At 36.7% G+C, this 15,539-nt stretch overlaps 1 pseudogene; it reads left to right on the plus strand.

Annotated features, from left to right (window-relative positions):
• Positions 1 to 3,430: 3,430 nt before the first annotated feature.
• LOC149171721 (zinc finger CCCH domain-containing protein 18-like) lies at positions 3,431 to 15,204 on the plus strand (annotated as a pseudogene).
• The last annotated feature ends 335 nt before the right edge of the window (positions 15,205 to 15,539 follow it).

Raw genomic sequence — 15,539 nt, forward strand, 5'->3', positions numbered from 1 at the left:
AGAAATTCATTAAATCTCAAACATTTGTCATTCATTAAATCTCAAGCCTATAACACTGGATTTCCTCCCATTTAGTTACATTTCCATTTTACTTCATTTAGAATTTTGAATACTTTTTATGAAATTAGCACAACAGGCATGGAAAATGAAACATAGCCAGTCCTCAACTTGTATGTGGTAGTATATAGAATCATACAAATGGTTCGTTTCATGCTTATATGTTTACTTTACGGACCAACTACATCACAAGAGGATATAACATGGATTTTACAAAATTAAAAGTTCTCATTGGCTATAATGAAGAAGATTTGGAAGTAATTAATGATGAAGAAGATGTGAAGCAACTAATGAGAAAGAAAAAAATAGATAAATACATGACTACGGTTTGGATACTTTTATAGGGACAACCAAATTTTATACAAAATGCTTATGTAAATTATATATTGAAAAATTTGTTAATATTTTAAATATTCAATTTAAATAATTTAATAGATATTAGATGATAATAATAACAAAGTAATAATTATACTACGGAATTCAATGAAATTGACAAATAACTTAATTATTGTAAATATTAAAATAAGAAGGAATTAAAAACGTGTTCAATATATTCTTTTTTTTTAATATATGCTTATCTAAATTATATATTGAAAAAAATGATAATATTTTAAATTAAATGATAATAATAACAAAGCAATAGTTATGCTAAAGAACTCAATGAAATTGACAATTAACATAATTATTGTAAAAAATAAAATAAAGATGAATTAAAAAAAGTGTTTTATATATTCAAATTTTTTAGTTAATTTAACTTTTTAATCTAGTTATTTTTTTAATATTTGGAATATATATATATATATATATATATATATATATTAAATATGTTTTATACTAAACATGTGTAATATGTAGTGTTGCTACTTAGTACATATTTGTTATATAAAAAATAATTGTTGTATCTAGTTCTTATGTAAAAAGTAATCAATAACAATTATTGAATGTTTGAACAAATTTGATAAATCTAATAATAAAACACATTTGAATACGATTAAAGGATGTAACAGAAGTAATTAATGGACTAGATAATTTTGGAGAAAAATAGATATACATGCATACATAATTTTGGATGAAACATTAGCCCCGACATCATCGTTTGTTACCAATATTAAGATTTTATTGAAATGTGCTTGTGCACATTTTATTCCATCTTTAACTAATAAGACTAAATAAAGAAGAGAAATTAGGTCATATATATATAAAAAGTTAATTATTGTAACAAAGTATTTATTTAACTTTAAATTTATACTCATCCTATTTCACCTAGAAATAAATAATTTGTGATAGAATTTAAATTAATATGAAGTATCTCGTTGCAAAGAATTCATATGTAATATAATATCTAATGTACAAATTTACAATGTCTATTATATTAAAATAAAAAATTTAAATTTAGTTACATAAAGGGTGTCAGCCTAAAAGATATTTTTAAGTTATGATTAAAATTGTAAAAAAAAAAAAAAAAAAAAAAATTTATTAAACATTCCAACTGATATTAGTTTGTCCTTAACCAAAAATTTATGCCACTTATCCATAATTTAACATTGAGACTTCAATTTTTTTTATTTGTTATTATTATTTAAATTTATTTATTTATAAGGTGATTGGTTGAGGTCGCTATTTAGTAACTTTCGTTTATATTAGTTATTATTTTTTTGTTTTTAGTTTTATTTCCTTTTTATTTAACCTTTTTATTTTTCTTATTGTTTTGTCTTTAGTTTTATTAAATCTTTATTTAACTTTTTGTTTTTATATTTTATTTTTCTTTGCTCTATTATTTTCACTTTTATCACTAATAGTTTTTTTTGTCAATATTTTCAATTTGAGATGATTTATTATTATATTAACAATGCATTTAAAGAAATTTAATTATAAAAAATTATATATATTAATAAAAAATAAAACACATGTCTCCTTGGGGTAGCTCAATTAGCAATGGCCGTGGAAATGAAGTCCCATAGAATTGGAAGCCTTGGGTTCAAATCTTATGCTAGCCCCAATCAGGTGAGAAGTGGGACATGATGAAGATGTAGTCCTACCAAGTTTTAAAAAATAAATAAATAAAAAATACAACACATAGCCACTATGTATGCTTGTTTGTTGTAGTGATTTAAGATTGAATTGTGAAAATATATAATATAGGTAAAGTTTATTGAGGAAAATGATTGAATTAAGTTCATTCAATAATAAAAATGGACAAGCGAAAAATGCTTGTTTGTTGTAGCGATTTAAAATTGAATTGTGAAAATATATAATATAGGTAAAGTTTGTTGAGGAAAATATTTGTTTATTGTAGTGATTTAAAATTGAATTGTGAAAATATATAAATAGACGAGCTAAAAATAAATAGAAAATAAGCAAGGGAAAAATCAATGTAATATACAAGGTTGTTGCCTTTGTTTTTTAAATTAGTCAGTTTTCATGGTTACTAAAAGCTTGAAACGTAATCCCAACTATCTTTTTTAAAGAAAATATTAATTATACAAAATTTCCTTAAATTTAAAAAAAAATAATTAAACACTTGGCAATTAGAGGTTTTTTATAATTCTATTTTTTTTAACAATTTTTAATTCTAAAAATCTGATTTTAAACCACATAAAATTAATCATCCAAAAAAAATTCAAATTTTAAAAATTAAAAAAAAAAATCAATCAAAAAAATAATATATAATTTTATCAAAACTTTAATAAACTTTAAAAATATTTTCTAAAAATGTGGAAATTAATTAAAAGTCAAACCATTTTAAACACAAACCAACTACAATATAATATGCTTTCAACGAATATAAAAAATAAAAATTACTTGTAATTTTAATTAGAAAATCAAAACAAAAATAAAAATTACTTGTAATTTTATATTAGAAAATCAAAACTCTGGATCTCGCGATGATTCCGATCCTACTGCATCCCAAATTCCAATTCCTTGTGAAGAGAAAAGTTCAAATTTTTTTTTTGGAGCGCAGGGCTATGATTGTAAAGGGACATCCCATAAAACAAACCATTTTCATATGCAATAGATGTGGACTTCATGCACACATCTGAAAAGAAATGTACACTGTCACTCATCCCATTAACTTTAATTTCCATTTATATATTTTGACGTGGTTGCTCTATTAGTGGATTTGTCGACTTAATGAAAACCTAAATATAATATAATCTTAAATAAAGTTTCAATCAAAGAATATTCGTGTCAAAGACACGAAGGATACATTTTGTGAGTAAATATTTGTTATTTGTAGCCGTGTTTAGCTATAATTGAAGATACATTTTCAGTCAACGTTTTCATGATGAATGGTATAAAAGGTATGTGTATTTCAATTTAGAAAGTAAATCAGTAAATTTGTGCATCATATTTTTCAGGTGTGGGATGTGAAATGGATACATATGAAACGACAAAAGTTGTGTAAACAACGATTCAAAGTGTGGAACCAGAGAATGTATAAAAAATCATCTGTTATTTGTTGGTGAAAAATGTGGACACAGAGAAACAATTCGGCTGGCCATTTGTCCAAATAGTTTGACCCAATCCATGGTCTCTAAGGGCAAGAAGGAGCTCGGTTTGCAAGTTGCTCAGTGCTCTGCAACCCAGAGGTTGTCGCATATAATTATGCTCCATTTTCTCATGTTCTATCTCGCTCTTACCTTGCTCTTTTAGCCCGACAAACTCTATACTGGGACTCTTAAAGCCTAAGAAGAGAGTCCACTAGGGAATTATCATTTCACTAGTGTAGCCATTGAGCAAAGAACACTAAATTTCATGGGTATAAATTCTCTACAAGATCAAATCTTTTGCAATCGAAAGTTGCATCCCCTAGCTTCTAATGAGGCAATAGGAATCAAAGATTTCGACCTCGAGCTACAGGAACATCAACTTCACTTGTTTGATAATTAGGCCGATATGGCTTTCTTTTGAATCAGAACTTTTTCGATTTTCGTCTGCCTTTCTCCTCTCATCCTAAAATGTGTGCATAAATATTTGTGCTCAGAGTTGTGCACCAATTCTTTTACACCTGTTGTTTTTAATCGCAACATTTCGGGAAAAGTGTCTCTAACACTCTACGTTCGAACGAGTTTTGTGATGCATGAACGTTCACGACCAAAAACTTCTAGAATCCATGGGTTACGATGAATTATTCACAATCCAGATGTCAGAGCTTTCTCTGCGGATCATAAAGATACTGGCCAGAACCACAGCCTCGACAGGAAAGGACCTGAGGAAAAGGATCTGGTATATCATTTTGGGGTAGTTTAATGAGGCGGAGGAGTTGTTTGGAAAGTTATGGAAATTTCAGTCATGTTTAGAGAAAATCTGGTAAGGATTTTTTTAAATCTAAGTTATAATTGTTAAACTTAAATATTTTAGGTTACTAAAAGTTTTTTATGGTGCTGAATCCATTTTTACCATCAAAAACATGATTCCAACACTACCACTACAAGAATTTTTGAATTTTTTTTGCTGGAATTCTAACTACTTTTGACTGTCCTGCCAATTCCTCAACCTCAATAGATGACTCCTATCATCTTTGCCATAAGCAATGTCAAAAACGTTCTTCAATATGTGAAAGTAAATATGTGAATCCTGAAACGTTCTTTAGTACGCGGAAGTAAATGCGAATCCTGGCAACATGATGTAGACCAGTCTCCCTCGCCAATAGAATATTACTTATTAGCATTCTTGAAATGATTTTCAGTTGTAACTTGTGGGCCTTCAATCCCTTCCACCTTTACAAGAATCGCTGTCCTTGCCCCCCACCGACTCCATGTCCATCCGATTCCCGAAGATTAAGGGAATCAGCGATCGACTCGACTTAAGAATGCCCGCCGCACCGAAATCTCTTACATAGAAAGAGGCACACCAAAACAACTTAAATAACCTTCGTTAAAGCGCTACCAATTAGTCTGCGACTGTTGAAGGCCTCGAATAAAGTTGCACAACATTGATACCAGAAACCAGACCCGACTCATGGCACTTTTAAAGACGCTAAGCTGTCACATTTCCTTGACAATGACATTATCACGAATCCTTGTAACTTTTGTGCCGAAAAAATCCAAGACAGACATATCAGTCGTCTTCATCTGTTGTCACAATTCAAGAACTAAACATGTCATGTAATAGCTATAAACGAGAACACAAAACATCGATTGTGCAGTTGCACAAGAGGTATTACGCAAACTTGACTACTTCTCCATATCAACAAACATGGCCTACCTTTTGGCAGCACATACGGAGTTATGGGTATTCTCTTCCCTTTCTTGTGGAGAGAATTGATAACAACCTTGAAAAGGAGAAACTTGTGAGGATGGCAGGAGAAGATCTAGGTTTTCTTTCCCCGGACACGAATCACAACTGCAAAATAACGATGAATATTAAGCTGGAGGGTCACCTGAATTTGGTCACTTGAATTTAATCGCAAGCTTGATCTTTGTGCTGAAGGACACAGTTAAAGGTATTAATGTAGCAAGAATTCTTAAAAATATGCTTGCATATGCAGAGGCACTTCTTGAAGGGACAATCAGCACAAGGGAATCCTTCCCAATGTTTGAGTCACCCGGTGATAATCTCAGGCACGAAAACAATAGGATGTTGCACTGTCAGGCCTTCCTTCTTTAACTTGAGACTGGGAGTGTCACGCCCCTACACTAGCGGTACCCTTCCAACCGCACTATAGCGAGGTGCGGTACTATCAACCGTTTTCTTTTCACCAATACTTACAATTGTAGACTACACCTAACATTCCATAGTTAGTTTAATTTTCATTACCAAGTATTATCTTTGTCCTTTATACAGTAAAAGCCCATAACATTCACATTAACAACATTATACAATAGAAATGCACAACAGTATAAAGGGAGGGGCAACTCCCTACAATGAGTCTGCCCGAATCAATATATATAATCTTCTTTTATACGTACAAGTTAAATCTTGAGAAACCCCAAATTTACACTTAGCCAAATTTCCAACTTTGGCAAACTTGGTTGCCTAGCTCGTTGACGCCTCTACACGGTCACCGCACGTCTCACCAACCCTTCGCTCACCTCGTCGCACGATTGTATTGTTTGCCCAACTTGAGTGTGCCTGTTTATAACCAAGTCGTCACACACGGGCGCCTCCGCATGAGTCACCCCTTCATTCACAACCTCAACACTTCACCATTTCCACCGTTTCATCATGCATAGTGCGCCCTACCCAAGTCGACCATCCACACGATTCTTCATTTCGGTGTGCACGACGTGCCCTCCCCCGTCCGCCCATCCGTACATCCACCCAAACTCGTTCACCCGAATAACATCACCCGAGTTGCCACACAACTTCACCCGGGTCGCCACACAACTTCACCGGGTTTGCCTGAACGACCTCACTTGAGTTGCCATACAACTTCACCCGGGTCGCCCAATGAACTCACTCGAGTCGCCCGAATGACCTCACCCAGATCGACCGACGACCTCACCCGGTTGGCCCGAACGACCTCATCCTGCTCGCCTGAACGACCTCACCAGGTTCGCCTGAACGATCTCACTCGAGTTTCCTGCTTGACGACCTCGCCCGAGTTCTGCTTGAACGACCTTTCTTGAGTTCTTTGCATGAGTTTCCTACATGAGTTTTTCACCTGAGTTTTCTGCACGAGTTTTTCGCTTTCTGCACGAGTTTTTCGCTCAAGTTTCTCACCCGAGTTTTTCACCTGACTTTTCTGCACGAGTTTTCCACCCGAGTTCTGCCCGTCATGCGGGCTCATCCACGCACTGTAGAACTCCTTTGATCAAACTCATGTTGATCGAATGATGGTCATTTTCCTCCAAATGCCCTCCAATATACACGGGCGGGTGGCGAGTTATGTCACCCGGCCGACCCACGCCTAATGCCCAAGCTGACTCGTTCAACATGTTTCCTTCGCCCAAGTGGAGGGTCGGCCCGCCCAACTCGTGGGACTGCCCTCTTAACTCACCCAACATCATATAAACTCGCCCTTGCCTCGTTTAATTCACATTTTGCACGAGCTCCTCGCCCGTCCTTCGCACGGTGAAGGTGACCTGGACCGCAGGTCCGTACATCCTCCCCCACTTGAAGTCATTGTCGTCCTCGACAATATCTCATCCAAGCAACCATCTGTCACCAAGATATCCATACCAAGGTATACACCCCATCGGTATGTCATACATCAGAAATCATCCCAATCCATGATCATCAACAACCCTGTCACAATCTCCACATGTTGTTCCCACCATGGAAGGGTGGTCCCTCCATCTCAAGCTACATGCTCACTGTAACATATTGTGTTGACCTCATCATGTGTCGTCCTCATGTGAACTGTTGTCATGATACTCCAACAAATGCTAACACATCTTTGTACACTGCTTGAGCCCGATAATCTGAGCTAGTTGGGTAGCTAATTCAACCATCGCACTCAAACCATGAGAATGCACATCCTCATGCCACCATCAGTTGTTTCTCTAAACATCCCGTCACATCATCAACTCAATCAAGAACCCATCTCCATACAAGTGTAAGCCATGCTCAGGTCCATGAAGTAGTCTCCATCCCATCTGCAACATGCTGTCCATGATGTTTTCTATCCAACATCATCATCCATCTGCAAAACATCCATCTCCTCAAAGTGAAGAGATCATCTCCTGACTCTCGATGTGCCACATCCAGGTCCATGAAGCAACCTTCATCATATCTGTAATGTGTCATCCCTCAAGTCTGCCATAGAAACAAGTATACACCTGTCTCATCTATCCATGTGCTGCCCATGATCATAGATCAATCAGCGCCCATGTGTCAAAAGCGGTTAAGTCTCAGCTCAACCCATGCCCAAGTGTTGCTACCAAGGCATCATCCTCATTGTAACTCCAAAAGTCACAACAATCTCATGTCATCATGAGCTCCATGTGTCATCTCCAACCAACATCTCAGCAAGATGCCTCAACTCTCCATGTAGTAGGAATGCTCCATAGTCTACTCAAAACTCCATCCAAGTCCATGGCCTTGTTGTACAAGAGTGCACAACCTCTCCATCGGCTCATACACAAAACATCTCCATGTCACACCAGCAAATCTTCCTGCACAACATCCCTGCCTTGGCACTCCTCATTGGATGCCCATAAATGACATCTCTACAAGTTCTCTTGCATAATGTCCCTGCATAGACTACCATGCTCCATGTTTCCAACTTGATGTCCATGACTAAGTTTCCCATGGTGTCCAACCAAGTAGACCCACCACAACAATCGGTCATCCCCATCCAAGTCTGCAATCTTTGGTCTAGTGAACTTGGTCACCCAAGCATATCATCATCATCACGAGTCCTTTCCATCATAGCTCCCCCACTAAAGGTTCCACCAAGACTTTCTCTTCGTCTCAGCCATGAGAAGTCCACCCAGGTATCATCATACCTCAAGTGTGTGCCCTCCTCCAGTCTGTCCATGAGTCATGCTGAGCACTTAGCCAATTCTCCATGTGGTTAAAGCATGACCCAATCCTCCGCAACGATCATCATGTTCCTCCCTTATCACGGGCCTTTGTACCTTCTACCATAAGGTCACAAACAACCCCAACAAGTCCTGCAATAGTCAACAATCCTTGCTTCTCCATACAAGGTCTCATCATAGACATCCATGGTAAGATGCTCCCCTGCATCGGCAAACTAATTTTTCCCTTCCTTACATATGACCCATCTACCAAATGCTCAAATGAAACACAAGTATCAATACTTACTTCATCATCATGAGGCTCGTCCATGTGAGTATCCTCATCCATCCATGTCTGCAAACTGCACGATCCTGGTCCAACTTGAATGATTTCAAGTTCATCCTCCATCATGGTCATATCTACAACATCCTCAATCATCACAGCTTCCTCTTCCTTGTTAGCACATTCTGCAACTTCATCCTACTCCATTGTCCAACCAAGTTGAAGAAGCTCGTCTTCAACATTCTTTTCCAAGACTTCAAGTTCCTTTCGAATCTGTGGGTTCTCCTCTTTCAACTGCTTCACCGTGTATAAGGTAAGCAAGAGCTTCCCTTCACATTCTTCCAAACTTGCCATGCCTTGTCATTCAGCTTGGCCCAAGCATTAAGCTTCTCCTCTGCTAAACCTGTTTCACCATTCACCTGAATCACCCTGATATTCCACCTATCACCTGCAAAACTTGAACTTCATTTCAAGTCTTCGATTGTTGTAGAATCAGCTCCTTGATTTAGTTCACCAGTTCCCAGCACCAGCTCGGATACCACCTGTTACGAAGTGCAGGTGTGTATCAGCTTCAATGCTTCAACACCAGCACCAGATCCCCGACACTAGCTCTGATACCACCTACCACGATAGTGCAGTGGGATCAACACTTCATCGTAAACCCGATCAACTTCCTGATCAACCTGGCTCTGATACCACTTGTCACGCAGTGCGGGTGTGTATAAGCTTTAACGCTTCAACACCAGCACCAGCTCCCCGGCACTAGCTCTGATACCACTTGTCATGCCCCTACATTGGCGGTACTCTTCCAACCACATTGTAGTGAGGTTTGGCACTACAAATCATTTTCTTTTCACCAATACTTACGATTGTAGACTACGCCTAACATTCCATACTTAGTTTAATTTTCATTACCAAGTATTATCTTTGTCCTTTATACAGTGAAAGCCCATAACATTCACATAAACAACATTATACAATAGAAATGCACAACAGTATAAAGGGAGGGGCAACTCCCTGCAATATGAGTCTGCCCGAATCAATATATATATTCTTCTTTTATAAGTACAAGTTAAATCTTGGGAAACCACAAATTTACACTTAGCCAAATTTCCAACTTCGGCAAACTTGGTCGCCCAGATCGTTGGCACCTCCGCACAGTCGCCGCACGACTCACCAACCCTTTGCTCACCTCGTCGCACAATCATGTTGTTTTCCCAACCTGGGCACGCCTCGTCGTAACCAACTTGCCACACACAGGCACCTCTGCATGAGTCACACCTTTGTTCACAACCTCAACACTTCACCGTTTCCACCGTTTCGTCATGCACAACGTGCCCTACCCAAGTCGCCCATCCGCACGATTCTTCATTTCGGCATGCACGGCGTGCCCTCCCCTGGCCGCCCGTCCGTACATCCACTCAAGCTCATTCACCTAAACAACTTCACCCGAGTTGCCACAAGACTTCACTCGGGTCACCACACGACTTCACCCCGTTCGCCCGAACGACCTCACCCAGGTTGCCACACGACTTCACCCGGCTCGCCCGAATGACCTCACCCAGGTTGCCTGACGACCTCATCTAGGTCACCCGAACGACCTCACCCGGGTTGCCCGACGACCTCACCCGGCTTGCCCGAACGAACTCACTCGGTTTGCCCGAATGACCTCGCCCGAGTTTCCTGCCCGATGACCTCGCCCAAGTTCTGCCTGAACGACCTCACCTGAGTTCTTTGCATGAGTTTCTTGCATGAGTTTTTCGCCCGAGTTTTCTGCACGAGTTTTTCACCCGAGTTTCTCACCCAAGTTTTTCACCTGACTTTTCTACATGAGTTTTCCACCCAAGTTCTGCCCGTCGTGCGAGCTCATCCTCACACTACAAAACTCCTTTGATCGAACTCATGTTGATTGAATGATGGTCATTTTCCTCCAAACGCTCTCCAATATATACGGGCGGGTGGCGGGTTATGTCACCCGGCCGACCCACGCCCAATGCCCAAGCTGACTCGTTCAACATGTTGCCTTCGCTCGAGTGGAGGGTCGGCCCGCCCAACTCGTGGGACTACCCTCTCAACTCGCCCAACATTGTATAAACTCGCCCTTGGCTCGTTCAATTTGCATTTCACACGAGCTCCTCACCCATCCTTCGCACAGTGTAGGTGACTCGGACCACAGGTCCATAGAGGGAGGGTCTAACTGAGGGCTAGTGATGGCCTCCATCACAAACTATGGAAAAACAGTATAACTAATTGTCGAGAGCCACCACATTGAAACAATCCAACCTATGAACCAACAACGACTATCCAGACACCACCATCTACTATCATTCCTCTTCTTTCCTTCACAGTTTCCTTGACTTTGCCTTTGCCTTTTTCTTCAATTTTCTCCTTTCCCTTCTCCTCCTCCTACACAAGATGCTCTGTACGGGCAGTATTCCCCGAGTAGTTAGGCTTTGATGCCTTTCTGCTTCTCAGTAGTGGAACCATCTATAACAGAGCCAAATATAGGCTGCTCGGAGTGGAGCTGCCACCGCTTCAGTCCCATTCAAACTATTATAGTTTGGGAAGAAATGGGGTTTTTGAGAGTTTTTGGGAGGTTATTAGGATGAATGAGGTGAGAAACAAATAGAATAAAGAAACAAATATTATTGATGATGGTCTACCATGGTCTGGCATGAAAGGGAGAAGGATTGGGAGCTTTAGAGACAAGGTGCAGCCACTGAAGTGGTATATATACAAGATGCAACTCAATTGAAAGCAACAGTGGAGGCAGGTGGAGCAGTTAAACATAATGGTTCTAATTCTTTAGGTAGTGTGTGGCCATTGGGATACAAGTACTTAGGACTTGAAGGAGCTTATAGGCTGAAGTTTGTTTCATTCTCATGCTTTGATAAGATTGTCCCCTTTCTTGTTACATGTGAACTTGTTGCCTGTACTCTGTAACTCTTCAAGATGGTATGGCTTGACATCCATTTCTTCACTTTTCATTTGCTTACGATGCCATATGTACTCAAACCATTTTAGTTTCAGTTATGGTTATGTTGTATTTTGTTCATTTTATTACATGTTTGTTGTATTTGTCCAAGAAATTCCCTATCAAGCATGGAGTAAGTTAATAAATGGAACTCAATTTATTTCCGAGGAAATTCTTTCAAATATAATAGAAAATTTGTTGGAAGTTATAGAGTTATAGTTTATAACTCATATGGGAGTTGTATGACGTAATTAATTTTAAATTAATTTTATTTAAATTATCTGCAATAAATATTAAAACACATATTTCATATAGCTAAAACTAAGAAACATAAAAACCAACTAAATTACAAACTTGCTTTAAATTATATTAAATCACATATTTTATATGGTTAGAATTAAGAAATATAAAAACCAACTAAATTATAAGTTTGTTTTAAATTATTATTGTTGTTGTTAATTATAAAATAAATTAATAGTTTATTAACTATGGAAATTTATTGTCACTTTGGAATAGAAATTAAATTAAATAACTTGTAAATGATCATATACATTAATCTAAAAAAGTATTAAAACACTTGCTTCATAATCCATTTTCTTATTATTTAATTAAAATTATTAATAATTAATTAAAATTATGAAAATCTTATTTTGAAATAAACATGTCCATCAACAAAATTGTATTTCTTATTTTAAAAAATTATTAGTAGCTAATTAATTCATTTTTATCTTCTTAATATGCAATAACAAAAAGACACTCTCAAAAAAATAACATTAATGAAGCAAACACAATTTATTTTACTATAAATATTATTTAAACATTGTTATTAATATAATAAAATTAGAATGGCTTAAACTAATCAAACAATCTACTTTGTCAACTAAATTGTCTCAATAATACATCTAACAAGAAGTCCAAGATCCACTGAAAATCGATCTAACGCTGAACTTGAATGTATCACGAAAATGCATAACAATATCACACTTTCTGATTTTACATCTCTCTCTTTAGTCTACGATCTAGACTGACCAGCAACTTCTACATCTATATATTATTTAAGAAGTAATTCCAAGGCAGACTGTGCGACGAATCGAATGGGCGTGTTGTTCCTGCTGAAGCCCTTACTGTGAGAGAAGGCGCCATAACTTTCATCGTCTGATGTCATCTCCATCACGTCCTGCAAAGCCCTTTCTAATTTCCCCGCCAATTCTAATCTCTTCTCTATTGTAACTTTGTCCCTTTCCGTAACAACTATTAGAAGCTCTATGCTAAGTCTTAGCTTGCTAAATCCATGGGCACGATTAATTACTCGAAATGTTTGTTGGTTCAGATTATACATATAAAAGGCACTCTTTTTGAATGTGTGATCTTTGTTGTGTCATAAATTAATAGGTATGGCATAATCCATCTTTTACACTCATCAACGAGAGATTAATGGATTAGTATATAAGAGAGGTATACAGTTAAAATGAGGCATCTTTAAGAAATGTAGTTGTTTATCAATAGCGTGTTGAAACAAAGCAAGGTTGTTAATAGATTTTGAAACGAATTTTTTCTTTACTTTTTCTAGAATCTATATCTCACTTTGCTACTCTTGGGTGAGTGGAGTTGGCACATGTGGTTCTCGATCTCTATATTCTTGTTTGTTTACAATTACCATCATACTTTTAATATATGTTTGACTTTGGATCTTTTTCTTACAATATTTTTTTAGTATTAAATTAAAATTCTCATTTCCCACTTATAAGGTTGTTATGACTGAGAAAATGTAAAATTTGTGGTTTAGTGATTTGGAGTCCATCTTGAAAAAAACAATACTAAAGGAAGCATGATCCATCTCTTGACCATATTTTTTGAGGCTACTAAATTTCCTTTAATTAGGCACCAATTGAAGAATTGAAACATAGGTTCAGCATTATGTTTAATCCTTATTGGTTCTTGTTGTACTAGGGCAACCTCGAACCCAACTTCTTACCATACTTGTCAAGCCATTTTTTTGTGAAACCACTGTTTATGTTTTGCAAAGATAATATGTAAATTAAGTAAAAAGATTGGATAATTCTCCATATTTGTTACCTTGAGAAATTGGCATAAATGAATATAAATATATACATTGAGATTTAAAGATATATAAAATTTTAAAAACATTAAAAAAAAATACACTAAAAAGTTAAATTTAATATATCAATTATTATTTGCTTAATTATGAAAACCAAAGTACAATTTTTTCAATTTAAAAATCTTATCGGCCTCTCTTTGCACTTTTTGGGGCAATTGCTAGTGATAGTTACTTTAGTTACCTAGAGATGCAGGTTGGCTCTTTGAATGGGACCAACTTGGTCATGGAGTTTTTGAATTTTCATAGTGGGAAACGTCTTGCTCAGATGGCTAAAGTCAAGCCATACTTGTATTTCGCCTGTGGATACTGCAAACACAAAAGCAAATGTCATTTTTCCCATGCTGAAAACCATATTTCAGTTCCATTCTCATTGATAAATAACCCTTATGGATTATTGAACGAAGAGCCAATCTCCAATGGATCGCTAGAGAGGTTGGAGTTGGAATTGTAGGATATGGTGACAGAAAATAGAACTCCCATTTCCATTGCCTCATTACCTCGGTTGTACTATGAGATATATGGGAGGACTCTGCAAGCAAAAGGCTACTCGAATGAATCTCAAAGGCATGGAAAAGCGGGTTACAGTCTCACTAAGCTCTTGGAATGATTGAAGAACACAATTAGATTGACTGACAAGTATGTTTCATGGCTTTTGGAAATTCCTCTTTTTCATGACTTTTCTGGTTTATGATTCAAAATGCTTAGCAATAAGTAAGGAAGGACTCCATTCACATAAATAATTTGGTTTGTTAAAACCTATACATCTATAGGGGTTTGAAGTACTTCTGTGTGTAGGGGAATGCTCTTCCCCAATCAAATAGATAAATAACTAAATAAATTTATTTTAACAACTTTAAAAAAAATCTAGTGGCTTTAAATTTACTCTGTCCCTTGAATATATAACTTCAAATGAAAGAAACAATGTAAAAATCATGTGGACTTGAACTTTGGATTGTTCTATATAGACCACATGGACAACATGCAATTATTTTAGAAGAGTATTGATTGCAAGAGCTTGTCATATTTATTTGACATTCCATGCTGAGAGCACTTTTATAGAGGAAGATTTCTCCAATTATTTCATGTGGTCCTTCATTTCATTTATATGCGTTTTTTTTTTTTAGCTTTCCTTCCTCATTCCTATGGAATTCATTACACTTGTCATTGTACAGGACGTGACAATACTGTACCAACATAAGAGAATGCTTGGATTTGTAACATTTGTATACTTAGAGACTGCAAAAATAATCGTGGACAATGGAAATCCACGTTATCTTGTTCTTGTGTTCTTGTCAAGCTGTATTGAGAAAAAGGCAAGCATGGACATAGGAAGAATTCTTCTTTCAATCCTTATTCTACATAAACTTACTCGATTCTTGGGCATGAAGAAAGGGAAAATACATCAACTCAGAATCACCAATGAATGGATCTTCTTCAAATAGTCAGAAGGATGAGCCACTAAGTGACAGATATTTGGATTATCTTGTTATCGTTTAGGGAGTGCTTGTTAACCTAGTTAGGAAGGATAGTAGAAGCAAGAAACATCGTGGTGCTTCAAGTGTCACATTGTCTCACAATACTAGAGGAAGTTCTGAGGATCAGTGTTTCGGAGAGGTGTAATTGCATTACTATGTTCTTTATTTTTAGGAAACATCGTGTTTCTTAAAGTGTCACATTATCTGACAATAGTGGAGGAAG

Source organism: Pinus tabuliformis, chromosome 4_2 (genome assembly GCF_031772625.1).
Source record: "Pinus tabuliformis cultivar Carrire ecotype Pingquan chromosome 4_2, CPIR1, whole genome shotgun sequence".
NCBI lineage: Eukaryota > Viridiplantae > Streptophyta > Pinopsida > Pinales > Pinaceae > Pinus > Pinus tabuliformis.